Genomic DNA, 15,470 nt, shown 5'->3' with positions numbered 1-15,470 from the left:
CTGTAAACCATGCTTCTTGCTTCTGTACCCGCCCTTCTGCTGCCCAACCCTATAAAAACCCTCCACTCCAGCCCGTCGGCGCGCCAGTCTCTTCAGCCTCTGGAGGGACTGTGTCGCCCCGGGTACCCGTGTTCCGGAATAAAGCCTCTTGCTGTTTGCATCTGACTTGTGGTCTCGGTGTGATCTCTGGGCAAGGGTCTCTCCAGAGGGAAGACTACCTTCGGGGGTCTTTCACACCAAAGGCCTGACTATTCGAGAGAAGCTGGAAAGCATGGGAGTACAGATGGGCACTTGATACACAGAGTCAAACTTTAAAAAACAAACAGAAAATTGTGCTAGAGATATTGGCTCAGCTGTTAAAGGCTAGGCTTACAACTAAAAATATAAGATACGATCAAAAGACATGACAAATCCAAACCCTGCAAATAAATGTGTCAATGACCACTTATTGAGAGAACAAGTGATTTTTAATAAATAAAAAAAATGGAGCCAAATACCTGGGAGCTGTTCACAGTTACTGATACACAGAGCTGCAGTTACATGCACAGCAGACACAGAGTAAGACAAAAACAAAATTCACACTGAGGCAGTATTTAAAATTCCAAAAGCTAAACAAAGGGAAAGTTTTGAAAACAGCTGTCAGTGGAAGGTAGAGGGAGGCTCTTGTCATTAAGAACAAATTAAAAATTTATGTTTTGTTTTGTTTATCACACATAACTGTGTATGAATATGGGCATCTGGTATATGTAGTTTTTTTTAAAGAAAAATGTAAATTTGTGTGTTTATAAAAAGAAATTTTTTACTTCAAATGTGAGTGAAAGTCAAACATAGTGCTAAAAAGCAAGGGTACAAAAATCAAATCAGAAAAAGAGAGACTGAATTGAGTGTGGCATATGTGTCTTGTACAGTGTATGATAAGAGAGTCAGGTGTGCAAAATAACAAGATAAGGAAAAAAATGAGCCAACAAAGCATGGAGATGGACTACATTTTCTAGTTACCCCTTGAACTATTCCAATGTAATTCCAGGCAAAAAAATAAATAAAATAGCAATTCAGTGAGAGACAATAGTATATAAAGAAGTAAAATGGCCTGGTGATGGTAGCACATGCCTTTAATCCCAGCACTTGGGAGACAGAGCCAGTCGGATCTCTGTGAGTCTGAGGCCAGCCTGGTCTACAGAGAGAGATCCAGGACAGGCACCAAAGCTACACAGAGAAACCCTGTCTCAAAAAAAAAAAAGAAGTAAAATGAATAATATGGACTTTGAGGGCCATGTATGAGGAGGGCAACACTGCTGTACAGTACAAAATCTGCAAGTCAATGGTATTTCATCCTGTGAAATTATTCCAAGTATAAATTAGGAACTCTAGCATATCCACCAAGCTTTTATAAACAAAGGATATTGTTGAGTACTAGGGAAGAGGGGAAAAAATGAATCATTTAAAAACATGTGTTCAAAACCTGAAAAGTCAGGAAAAGTAATAAAGGACCCAAAGTAATGGATAGCAAATTGCCATAAGGACAATGTACATGACTGAAGACAGTCAATAATCATTTTATGTATGATCTAAAAATTTCAAGTAAACAAAAAACATGGAGAAGATCAAACTCAAGTAGTTAAACAAAAACTCAATGATAAATTATGAAAAATATCACTTTACATAAAGCAATGTGATAGAATATCATTAGAAGTTTGAATAATGCCCTCACTGCTCTGAATCAAAGGAAATCTGCCATGGATATAGTAAATTCAAACACTCATTAAAAAAGAAAATTATTAGAAAGAAGCAGGGCTTCTCTGAAGGTCAATTATTGAATAACATCCTTGCTCTTCAAAATTAAATATGTGATATTAAAACTTATAAAGCTTTAAAAATCCAATTAGACAAACTGCTTTTCACAATTGTACCCTCTTTCCACAATTAGAAATCCACAAGTCTGACACAAGGAGAATGTCATTGATATAGATGGTACTAGTGCAAAGTGCATCCATTCTATTCTAGTTTCTGTGGAACACGCACAGAAGTAGACCATCTCATGGAAAAAAAGAATTTTCTTCATTTATTTTTGAAACACTAAAATGCCTTCATTTTACATGCCTTCAGATTACATTGGAATTATAGTAATATATGTGTAACAGAAAGATGGATGCATTTTCCTGTGTTTGGCAAAGAATACCCTTTGTCCTCTCCATTTAGACACTATAAAATAATATATGTAGCAAAAAAGAAGCATAACTGTATTTAATCTAAAGATAATGAAATGTAGTTGTTAAATGGAAAATGATAGCATTAAAATGCAGTGATTAGAAAAGAATGGCATAAAATGGTGACTAATGTGCACCTGAGAAAATTACAGAAAGACAAGCCACATAAGAAAAACAAGAAAAAAAAACCACATGTAAGAAAAAAAAGATACACATAAGAAGAACAGAAAGACAAGTCACTTAAGAAAAGTGGTTACAAAAGCTGGAGCAAAATCAGTAGAGTAGAAAACAGGAAAATGAGAGATAAAATAAAATAAACATCATGCGTTTTTTTAAAAAAAAACAATTTGATGATTGTCTTAGAGCTTCTACTGTTGTAATAAAACATCATGACCAAAAGTAGCTTTGGGGCAAAGGATTTTTATAGTTCCACATCACAGTCTATCACTGAGGGAAGTTAGGGCAAGAACTCAAATAAGATGGGAACCCAAACAGAGGTAGAAAGTAATGCAGATACTATGGAGGAGTTGCTGCTTCTTGACTTTCTCAGTTTGTTTTCTTATTATATACCTGGGCATCACCTGCACAGGAGTAGCACCACCCATATTTGGCTGGGAACTCCCTCAATACTAAATAAGAAATTGCACCAGAGGCCTGCGTACAAGCCAGTGTGGTGGGAACGTTTTCTCAAATGGAGCTCCCTCTTCAAAAATGACTCTAAAACTAGCCAACATATTGACACTGTGGGCAGGCTACTTAATGACAAAGAGAAGAAATATCTAATATTAAATATAAAGCAGGCTTATTACTCCATTAGATCAAAGGATAACCAGGGAACATGCATTGAAAATATCTCATAAGCTTGATGATTTAGGTAAAATCATTTTTTAAAATATACCATGCAATACAACTAGTAAAGAATATAAACTTATTTTTATGGTAGACACAAATGAATAGGAAATTGTAGCAACTCATCAAATGACAGTTTATCAAATGACTAAGAAACAAAATCTCTACATCTCCCACAGAAAACTAAAACAAAAGTTTGCTTTTTTAACTTCTTCATGAGGCTAGCAACACTTTAGTGGCAAAATCAGAGTAGCATAGGAAAGGAAACATATCAACACTGCACTCAGAAGGTCATACCTTTTAAATTCTCCTATTGTTTATTTCTGGAAAATACAATGCATTATTTCAAATACAATGAATTTTAGGTAACTAGTATTATAGTAAATAAAAATGTAGATTATGATATATTAGGGAAAACTTCTACCTTTTTAAAAGAAGTGTTATAAAAATCTAGTCTATTTCATGCCCCAGTACCTCTTCCATATCCAAGAGACACTTGGTATCTTTCAAGCTCTCTATCTCAGGATGCTAAGCAAAGCAGATTGAAGCCTGGCTGCTTTTAATCTCATGAACTTCTGAATTTGACTATCACCTTAGGGAGCCCAGGCTGGTCACTGAACTCATAAAATACCTGAAGCATGATCTTCTAAGCTTCTCTGGTTTCCATAACATGAAGACGTACACTCAGACATTATTGTATATCTAATTGTATATCTAAAGAAGTATCATGTACCTACACACACACAACACACTTTTAACTATTACCCCATCTTGAAATATAACATGGAGCATTAATTGTCATTAATACAACACAGCAGTTCTTTATAGTCTACAAGGTAAAAATTTGAGTATTCCATGATGATTTATTAATAAAATAAACATAATGGCTAGTTTGACTTTAGACCTAAGGTTCTACCTGTTCTAATAAATAGCATGTGGTACTTCAACAGTGTGACATTTGTCCTGGCATAAGGTGATGGACCACATTGGTCTTCAATCAACATCTACTAGAATCTTTCATTCTAAATAATTTCCCTTGATATGGAACATGTTGAGAATGGCTTTTCCATATCCTTTCAGAAGACTCTACTTATGTCTCTTATTCAAGAAAGTTCAACTCATTCCCAAATGGGACTCCAATATATGTCATGGTTGAGGCATCTAATTACATCGCGAGTTTAGCTGAATTTTAAGCAAATTGCCCGAGTCAGTAAAGAGCTTTCTGTATTCACATAAGGAGCTGAGCTGGCCCCTGTCAGTGCATGTTAAAAGAAATCTGGACATGATAGTGTGTGTCTGTAATCTCAGTACTAGAGAGGTAGAGATAGTGGATTTTCCTTGTCTGACTGTCAAGTATACTTAGCTAAATGTGTGATCTCCAGATTCAGAAAGACACCCCATCTGAAAAATAAAGGAGGAAAAAAACTGAGGAAGACAGCCAGCATTGACTGCTGTCTTCTACAAAACAGGTACTTGCACACACACACACACACACACACACACACACACACACACACACACACACACACACACCAGTCTTGCACTGTGCATATAAACTCAATACAAATATACAGTACATACACATACTACATACCAGTGTTTCTCAGCTTCCTAATGCATTGACCCTTTAGTACAGTTCCTCATGTTGTGGAGATCCCCAGCCATAAAATTATTTCCATTGTTACTTCATAACTGTAATTTTGCTATTGATCACTGTCTCAGTTCCTAAGACCATTGGAAATGTGTTTAACAATGGCTGCAACTCACAGGTTGAGAAACTCTGCTACATACACACATGCACATCTATAGAACTAGCAGATATTTCTCTTCCCCTGAATGATGTGTAGGAAGAACAAAATATAACCGATATCATTCTCTCAAAAGACCCATCCAATCATGCATTATGATTAAAATCTGGGTATGTTCATAATGCTGTTGTTTTTCCCAAACCAGAACAAGGGTAAAGAACACCAGATTTTTCCAAAACAGCAAATGACCTTTCAAAAAGTATGACATCCAAGGTGATAACTGTTTTACAGAGATATAGAAAATAGTAATTCTTTTCATAAATTCAAATTCACTGCTGATATTTTATTGCCAAGTGATTTCTTACTTGAATTTAGCTATAGTGGTATTTTTCCTTTGCAGGGTTAATTCTTGGGCAATCTCAACATCCTGGAGAGCAGATTAGAAGCTGAAATAGAAAAATAAAATAATATAAAGAAGTCTTCAAGAGCATTCAAAGTAGAAGCAAAAGATCCATGCATTGAACATACTGGCTTTCCCCAGAGGTTAGCATACATATTGATGTACACATCAATCATACTCCAAGTCCCAGTGATTATATATATTCGGTTATATATATATATATATATATATATATATATATATATATATATATTCGGTATCTCAATGCATATTGGATAGTATTATATTAACTTGACACAAGCAATAATCATCTGAAAGGGAGGAAACTCCATCAAGAAAATGTCTCCATAAGATTAGGCTGTAAGGAATTTTCTTAATTAGTGATTGATGGGAGAGAGCCAGTCCATCATGGCAGGTAGAATCCCTAGGCTGGTGGTACTGTGTTATGTAAGAAAGGGAGCTGAGCAAGCCAATTATCAGCACCCCTCCAAGGCCTCTGCATCAGCTCCTGCCTTTAGATTCCTCCCCTTGTTTGAGTTCCTGTCCTGACTTTCTTCAGTTATGAACAGTGATGTGGAAGTTTAAGGCAAATGAACCCTTTCTATGCCAACTTGTTTTTGGTCACGGTGTTTGACCACAGCAATAGTATCCCTAACTATGACAAAATTTTGTAAGATTAAGCTCTATAGAACACAATTTTGGGAAATTGTAACATGCTCACACTTTCCTTTTCCAGTAATAGGCCCTTGGATTTAAACTGCCAGCCTAACTTGAGAATGATTATCCAAGTTCAAATTCATAGTATTATTTTAAAAGGTTCATTATGAGGAATGGTTTACTGACTTACTGCCAACCATTTCTGATTTTTGTTTCTATGACACTTAGGTATTAACTCAGTCTTATGGAGAGGGGTTGATACCACAAAGCAATGCAATTCAAGGATTGGCAACAGCTTACTCATTTCAGATGATAAAACTGTGTTTCTGATTTTGCCACTTAATTTTTTATATTCCTATTTGTACGTTTTGTCTTTCCTGAAATCAATTATAGTTTTATGGAAGTCTAATACTTTATAAAATGATAGTTATATGAGATGGCTATATCACAATAGAACTCAGTTAGCATCAGTTTGGATTGTTATTTTTGTGGCATGGAAACTGCTTCTATGGCTTGCACAAATATTTGTAAGATGTCAGAGATACATTCTTATATGGACTATCAAACAGATTCATGCAAAGGTCTAGCAATACACATTATTTTAAACAGCATGGTAATGTCTGAATCATATTTAATTTTGCAACTACCCTTTTATAGGACACAAGCATGGGTAGTCAGATTATAATCTTCCCAATAGAAGGATGAAACATGCTCTTTTGCAGACTTGGAGGATAAGCAGTTGTTCTAGCCAGGACCACATACCCATGAATTCTAAAAGCTGGAGACTGGTGGTTCAGAGAAACCTTTTTCATCACATAGGAACAAAGTAAAGAACTATATTTAATTTGCAATTTAAATAAGCTTGGAGAAAGATCCCAAGCTCCAGGTGACAATGTAGGCTGGGTGATAGATGAAGTATAGCCTAATGAGACCCTGAGTAAAGAATTATTTGTGCTCCTTCCTCTAACACAATGACTCTGGGATAACAAATAATTATTGTTTAGGACACTGGGAATTCTGCATCCTTCCAAGGAAAGGACTCTTCCCATGGGACAGAAGTCTGTTGCTTCACTCTTGCAGTTTTTTTTTTTTTTTGCTCCCATAGCTCAACATACCCCATAGGAAAATATATACCCTGAAAGAAATTCAGTTTTAAAAAGTGATGAATGAGTGCCTATTTTGGCAGCATATATACAAAAACTGGACTGAAACAGAAAATTAACATGACCCCTGTGCAAGGATGACATACACATTCTTGAAGCACTCCATATTTTTCTGATGTGGTCAACAACAAAAACTAAATGTGTTTTATTAAGAAAAAAAAACATTTCAAGGTACCGTCTATAATAACTTAAGTCTTTAACAAGCAACTTAAGTTTGATTAAGTAAACAAAGACTATTAGCATACTTTACCTATGTTTATTACTATTGGATGTCTAGGATACCACAGGCTTTCTGTGCTTTTGGTAGCTTTTATTTAAAATGATCTCATTAGAATCTAGCTCACAACTCCAGGCACTAACCTCACTAATGCATCTGTGTCAAGAGTTACAGGGGACTGCCTGTCTTTTGTCAAGCAGATACTAGCTTCTCGATTCATTGATAGGTGTGCCCCCAATGTGTGCTCATTTAAAGGGTCTACTTCCATCCTGTTAGTTACATTATGAAAACTTATCTTTGACTCCTGCCAGGGAACTGGATAGACTGAACACAGGTCTCCATCTTCTACTCTCTTCCTCCAGACACACCCCTTAGTTTCACTTCCAGCTCTGTAACACAACATATGCTGCAGCCTTTTGTTCTCCCTTATTTCCAACTCGTGACGAAACCAATGACCTTCCCTCCTGTCCTTCCTTCCCCACTCCTTGCTTTAACCTACTCTGAAATTTCAGTATGTAGTCCTATTAAACCTTAGACTAATCCTGCCAGAGAAACAGATAGGTTGACTGTGGATATTCACTACTCCTTTTGTTCCTTCATTCCCAGTCCCCCAAGTCTCACCCCCAGCTCCACATCTGATAGGGGAATGATATTCAAAACACACAAACATCTCAAGAAACTTCATATCAAAACAAAAAACAATCCAATGAAAACCAGGGTACAGATTTAAACAGAAAATTTTCAATAGAAGAAACTCAAGAGGCTGAAACAAATTTAACCATCACAGAGATGCAAATGAAAACTATTTTGACATTTTATCTTACACCTGTTAGAATAAATAAGACCAATAACACAAGTGATGTCTCATGCTTGTGAGTATATAGAACAAGGGGGGCACTCCTCCATTGATCATGGGAGTGGAAACTTGTACAGCTACTTTGGAAATCAATATGGTGATTCCTCAGAAAGTTGGGAATTGATCTACCTCAAGATCCGGCTATACAACTCTTGGACATACACCCAAAGGGTGATTTATCCTAACAAAACACACTTGCTCAATCATGTTCATTGCTGCTCTTTTCATAATAGCCAGAAACTGGAAACAACCTATATATTCCACAACAGAAGAATGGAAAAAGAAAATGTGATACATTTACACAACTGAGTATTACTCAGCTCTTAAAAAAATGACATCATGAAAAACACAGGCAAATGGACAGTACTAGAAAAAAAATCATTCTGAGTGAAATAACTCATGCCCAGAAAGATAAATATTGCTATGTATTCACTTATATGTTATTAATAACCATGAAATAAATGATAAGAAAATTATAATCCAGAGTGCTCAGAGAAGTCAGGTTAATTGGAAATGACTAGGAGAGACACATGTATCTCTCTGGGAGGGGAAAACAGAATAGAATAGAATTTATGGGTGAACTGGTAATGCAGAGACAGAGAGACTTTGGAATATATAGTCCTAAATGAGATGGCTCCATCAAATCCCTCCCCCTCAGAGCTCAGGGAACTGAGGTGGTCTATTGTATACACATTATATATATATATTGATATTGTTAGAAAATGCTGTTTGTATATTTCTAATCTTATTCAGGATATTGTACTTATATAGTTCATTTAACAATGTAATGCAATTTGCTAATCCTTGAATGTTATTATTACCAACTATTAGGATATAAAGAAATGAAAGTTAGTAGTTAGACATTACAGTTGAACTTGTAGTCATACTAGATATGTTTTCAAGGTTAAGCAGAGATATATTTTAGATAGAAAGGTCATCTTCAAACCCTTCAGAGACCTATAGAATATGGCATTAAAATTTTTTAATAACTTAGATTTTTTTCTTTTTATGACTATGAGACATGTCTACTTCTTGTAGCACCAATCTACTTCAGAGAAGATATGGGCACTGAAGAAAACTGCATATGGAGTTAACTTTCATTGCTGCAAAATTTAGTTCCTGGGCAACAAAGTGCCCTCACATCAACTGCTGAGAGAATGCTATCCAAAATGAACAAACAGGACACAAAACAAAGGACTACCAATCCTTGCCAAGTGTGATTGTGGCTTTAGCAACAGGCATCCTCTGATGCCAGGACACTATGGCACCATTGCTGAAGTGGCTTTGTAATCTGAAAAAGGTACAGTACCCCTTTCTTCGAAGGCAGCTGAACAGGCAGTAGACTGATGGCTTCTGATGTTCAGTGGAACAGTAGCTGAAACAGTTATTTTTGAAAGAGTAACTAGGCTGATGGAGTCTAACCTCTCAATGGTAGACTGGCATTTAATTAAAGAGATGAAGCTACCCACAAGCCGAGAAGATAGACAGCTGAGTTCCAAAAACACCATCAATTTCCAGAATTTAAAATCCTGAATCATGACAAGACACTGGTGGAATTCAGGTTTATCTGGTACATGGAATACTAGCACCAAAACTGAGGTCAAGCTGTAGGTCTTGTGTACATCCAACTTCACAAATGAATCTGTCAGATACGCTAAGCCTATAGGCTGAAGATGATGCCCTAATATTGCAGAGAAATACTGAGTGACTGCAGGAAGCTGGCTGTTTCTTTTAACTCAATTTTTTTTTGGAACTTGCTTGTTTGCACTTCCTGTTTTACTAGGTAATATTATTTTCTTCTTGGGTTTCTGAGGGAGTTGAAGATTAGATAGTTGTAGTAACAACTTTCCTTGTTAAGAAATTTCAGAAAAGAGACTCACTAAGAGGTGTAAATTGTATAAGTTTGAAAGAAATCATAGGATAGTTTTCTGTTGGTAATATAATTTAGGATAGAAAGTGAATTAGGTAAATTTTGGACTTACCAAAATGGATAAATAATGGAATATTTTCTCTGAATTTGTCAAATACAAAATGACTAGACATTGCTGATTTATTTATTGCTTGTATATATTGTATATAGTTATTGTACATATTGTATACAGTTTTTCTTATATTAGTTATAACTTTTTTATTCTTTATTTTTATTAGACAAAAAAGGGAAATGTGGTGATATTTTATTTGTATGTTAATAAATAAAGTTTGCTTGGAGATCAGAGAAAATAGCAAGCCATTAATACAAGTCAGGCAGTGGTAGCACATGCCCTTATTCCAATCACTTCCTAGGCAGGGTCTCTGTGTGTGCAAGGACACACTAGGGAATAGCCAAACATACAGACCTGTAGGTCTGTAGAGACAGGCTAACAAGGAAGTGAGGTAGCTGGGTTAAGAGCCAATGAGAGGGTAGAACAGCAAGGTAATAAAGGCACAGGTCAGACAGGAAGTAGCCCCTTTTGGTAGCTGCAGAGCTGGAGATGTAAGGTTGGTGGCTATCACTATTTCCCTGATCTCTATGGCTTTTACACCTATATTTGGCTCTATGTTTCTTATTTAATAAGACCATTTAGAAATTTCTCTACAGTGGTGGAAATAGTGTAAGAGCCAGAGGAGTTGGGGGACACCAGGAGAAAAAAAACCTCTAAGTCAACTGAGCAAAGCTCAAACAAACTAGGAGTCTAAAGCAGAAAAAAATAGGTCTCACATGTGTCAACACTAAGTCTCTGTATATATCTTGCATATATATATTGTATATATATATTGGCTTGCATATATATCTTGTATATATATATTGGCTTTCAGTTTAGTATTTTTATGGGACTCCTGAGTTTTTGAACAAGTGGTTCTCTAATTCTAGTGTTTTTCCTTGGGGCCTTTTTTCTTTTGTTGGTTTGCCTCCTTCAGCTTTGGTGCAATGGTGTTTATTTTATAAAAAATATTTAAAAACAATGCCTGATGAGGTTTAAAGCCATCCAGCAGGGATTATGTCCATGTACATGCACATAACAAGAAAGGAAAATCAGCCTGTGTTTAATATTTATATTGCTTGTCAGTTTACAGTAAAATTGACTTTTAGGAAAATTGATGTAGAAAATATAACTCTGAAATAGTTTAGGCTTCATAGCTCCAATTCATTTAATTCTTTTCTGAAAAATAATTGTCTTTAATTTAAAACAAAAACTATGCTAAATTCAGTGGCTCTCAAAAGGAATCCTCACTAGTATCAGAAATCATAAGTGTCACAAATTTTTGTGACAAGTGAAATTGAAATATCAGAAGTCTTCTACCTTTGAGGGAATCATTTGCTTAATTAGATATTTGGTCTGTTATAAAAATTTAGAGAGGAGCACAAAATGGCTCAATTCAGTAAGCACACCTCAAGATTGCCACCAAAGACCACCTCATCTTCTTACTTTTATCTTCCTCATTGAACCAGAGTTTCTGAAAAATGATAGATTTGGATGTCAATACATTCAAATATATTTATGATACCTAATTGACCCTGTAAAAACATTAACATGAATTGATCGTTGTTAGTATTTTATGAGTATCTGTACCATGAAAGGACAAATTTGGGTTCACTTTCTGTCTCTCACTTTCTCACTCTCTGTCAAATTATATAGTGAAGGAAAGAATTTGTCATATGCCACTGGTCTTACATGGAATTTTGAGTAAACTTTTATTCACTATGAATTACATCATTTGTATGACTTGGTAGTGTTAGCAGCATCAATGAGCTAAAACAGAATATCAAGTAGAATAAATCATAATGACATGGTACTTTATAGATTTAGCAACAAAATACCACTTCTTCAACCTGTGGTATCTTTCCTGTCTCTTCCATTTATATGCCTTGTCACATGCCAGCTCACATGGAGGAGTGGATTGGCGTTATACTGCAGCCTATTTGGCAAATAAATGTAGTCTATATAACAAATCTATTGAGAAAATAATCTTGCTAACAGCTATTCATGGGAATTTTTAAGAAGCTCTGCTAATACGAAGCTAACTATGACTATCACTGCTTGAGTTATTAAATCCAAACTAACCAATTAGCTCCCAACTGTATGACTCATAGGAGCTGTAATGTGAAAAATCTGTGTAGTCTTAATAGTAGTGTTAATTTTATTTGTTACACAGCAACAGAGAAGAGGTAAATATCTAGCCTGCTATTTGTACAGAATATTGAACCAAATGGGCAATGGCTCCAGTCCAGAACCATAAAATGTATGACTGACTAAAGAAATCTGAAAGGGAAGACATAGTAACAGCTTTAGCCTTATAAACATTATTCATAAAATATTTAGATTTGTAGAATCACTTACAAGAATAAACAGAAGTGAAAATGTCTTGTCTCATGCTGTGAAAGAGGAGTGTCATGCCTACAGGTTAAGGAGAGCCAACCACTCTGCTAGGACTTCAGTCTTTAGATTTCAATTGGATATTTGATTGCTCATTCTTTATACATGCTATTGGCATAATGGAACACCACGACATGATCTTCCCTAAAATTAAGTGATATTCAACCTCCAAAGCATGAAAAGAACAACATATTTTCTTCATAAAATTAGTGTGCCACAGGTATTTGCCAAAACAAAAACCATACCATAGATTATATAATAGCATTCCTTTTGTCAAACCTATAATATTTTCTACATAACCAAATATGATATTTTTGGTTGTAAAATTTACTAAAATAGTAAAAAGTAAAATAAAATTATCACATGAGAAGTAGTCAAATTGCACAGCAGAAATATGATGAGTCAATAAAATGATCTCATTAAAATTATTTTCTAAAATTTGTAGCAACAATAATAATGTTAAAATTAAATTATTTTGGAAATGGTTATTTTAAAAGGTAAATATGGTTGTAAGTAATATAAAAGTTATGAAATTTTTATAGATTAATTCAATAACCTGAAATTCAATGTTTGAATTTCTACACTATTTTCTTATTGATCTGTTCTTTGATTCCCTTTTCTAAAGAGACATTTAAAACCCATAACTAAATGTTTTCCCATTGTACCCAGCCTTTGCTTTTTAAATAGTCATTGCCTTAAATATATAAACAAATTTCTGTTTAGAGAGAGATACCTGCTTAGAATATTTCTATTAGATCATGTAGTAATTTTTTAACTTGTTTAATCAACAAATATTTAAATATGTCTATAATATTTGGTCTATTAGGTATACAGATAATGCATAGTATTGTAAACTATGACAACTAAAGTTGAAATTTAGTTGCAGAATTTTCTTCAAAGGATAAAAATCAAATGGTTTTCATCAATGAAAAATAAATGACATTAAAGACTGCATTCTTGTTACAATATGTAAATTTTGATTATTTTCAATGTTTGTTTCATTTGTAATTTTCATTTCATTAAGACAAACTGATTATTTTTAAGTTTAGATATATTACTCTATATCCCATGTAAATGTTTTGTCAGATGCAAAGAGTGCAAAGAAAAAATTATATACATATCATGATAGCTAATAGTTTTTATGATCCAGGACTTTCTTTCTTAATAAACTTTACTAGCTATTTTTCTCATATGAACACATTTCCTTTGACCACTACTCAGCCCCATCTACATCAGATGCTAAGAATGGGCATTCCTAGATAGGAAGGGGCCTTTATCACATTTTGTGCATGTAGGAGTCACTTATTATTTGTCAAAAATTAAATAATATAATGCTCCAGTGTGCATAAAATGTGATGGCCTGCCAAATAGGTATGTGAACAAAAACTCCTGAAAAGGAGTTGTGTATACCTGTGAATGTAGACTCCTGTAAAGACACTGTCTTCAGAGAATGGCTGACTAGAATTTCAATACTATGGTGAATTTCAAATGTTGATGGTCCAAAGGCTAATTATCTTATCTTGGGCTAGTTCTTGCACTCTGGAACAATCATTCCTTGCACATTTCTGTGTTGTAACTAATGTTTTGTGAATAAGAGATAAAACCTCTTAGAATTATTAATTATTATTGATAAGTATTATTAATTAGTTATTAACTTAGCAGACTACTGATGTTCCCAGTACAAAAGCTAAGAATGTCATAATATAGTCTATGGAAAAAATTCTCCCATCTTGTACCCATCTCCCTGATGTATCCTCTAATATATTTTAAATTTGTCTTGCTTTATGACATTTTTGTTCTAGAAAATAATAAAAAAAGGCTTCTACATTGGAACATGGGATTTAGAATAACCTAAATCTCCAAAATATTTTAAACTCTTCTTTATTCTCTTCAAAAAGGGCATAAATGAAGTAATCAGATTTTTTTTAACCAAAATAAGTTTTATGAGAACGTATTTTACCAAAACAATATTAGTTGAAAGTAGTAGACTCTGTCTGCTGGAAAGACTACATGGGAAAGGCTGCAGTTCACAAGGGCAGAATTAGACATGACACTACAACTTCAGGTCTACCAGGCCCATGAACATAGATGCCTACCAACCCCATTCACCCAGTTCTAGGTGATCAGGATACAGTTTGTCCCAAATTCTCACTCAAAGAAACCAGAACTCAGATAATAAACACAGGATTCTAAGTGAGTACATTAGAGAGAGAAGAAAAACAAAATATTATTCCAAGGGTTTTCTTGGGATATTAAATACCACAGCCTCCACATAGAAATATACATAACCTACATGCTGAATACAGTGCTTTTCTGTAGAAATGAAAGATGTGAACAGAAATAATTTGCTCATTACATAATAAAAATGAGTGCATCATGTGAAGGACCATCACCAATGTATCTGACACCAAGATTGATCAAATGATAAAATACTCAAGTGGATTTTAAAAGGTTAAACAATTACTTTTGATTCTCTTGAAAGAACAAATTAATATGAAACCCACTTTATTGTAATATACTCACAAATAAAACATCACATAGCTAGATTAAGGTAGATATACAAACTAACAATTGCTGCTGAAGTTTTCATCCCTAGTGGTGAAGCTATTGGTGTTGTTTTATTAGTTGGGCATGCTATGTCTATCAGATTGTTTTCTAAACCACAGATTGTTTTATTTATTTATTTATTTATTTATTTATTTATTTATTTATTTATTTATTTATTTGGTTTTTTTTGAGACAGGGTTTCTCTGTGTAGCTTTGCGCCTGTCCTGGAACTCACTTGGTAGCCCAGGCTGGCCTCGAACTCACAGAGATCCGCCTGGCTCTGCCTCCCGAGTGCTGGGATTAAAGGCGTGTGCCACCACCGCCCGGCCCACAGATTGTTTTATAGGTTAGTATAATGTCAGCTTTGGTCAGAGAAATTTCCTTTTGCAGTGGGCAGTAGTAACTGCAGAGACTTTTAACTGTTCAAAATGATGTTAAGTAATTTAAATGTTCAGCACTATATAGAATCTC

At 34.7% G+C, this 15,470-nt stretch overlaps 1 protein-coding gene and 1 non-coding gene across 7 annotated transcripts in view; one reads left to right on the top strand and one right to left on the bottom strand.

The window, feature by feature from the left end:
* Positions 1-15,470, bottom strand: part of Sntg1 (syntrophin gamma 1) — a 728,018-nt gene that overhangs the window by 643,767 nt on the left and 68,781 nt on the right. For 3 of the 6 annotated variants that reach the window (XM_052717737.1, XM_052717736.1, XM_052717741.1), the window contains one exon: positions 5,170-5,250. The exons of the other annotated variants lie outside the window; for them this stretch is intronic. The gene's annotated coding sequence lies outside the window, so the exon portion shown is untranslated. The remainder of the gene's footprint in view (positions 1-5,169; positions 5,251-15,470) is intronic. 6 annotated transcript variants of the gene reach the window in all.
* On the top strand, positions 7,032-7,136 carry LOC128098008 (U6 spliceosomal RNA). The gene has a single exon (XR_008214059.1). It is a non-coding gene; the product is annotated as a U6 spliceosomal RNA (small nuclear RNA).

This window comes from Peromyscus californicus, unplaced genomic scaffold, assembly GCF_007827085.1.
Source record: "Peromyscus californicus insignis strain IS unplaced genomic scaffold, ASM782708v3 Scaffold_5__1_contigs__length_169319896, whole genome shotgun sequence".
NCBI lineage: Eukaryota > Metazoa > Chordata > Mammalia > Rodentia > Cricetidae > Peromyscus > Peromyscus californicus.
The sequence above is the reverse complement of the archived record's forward strand: the minus strand, read 5'-3'. Positions and strand labels throughout refer to the sequence as shown.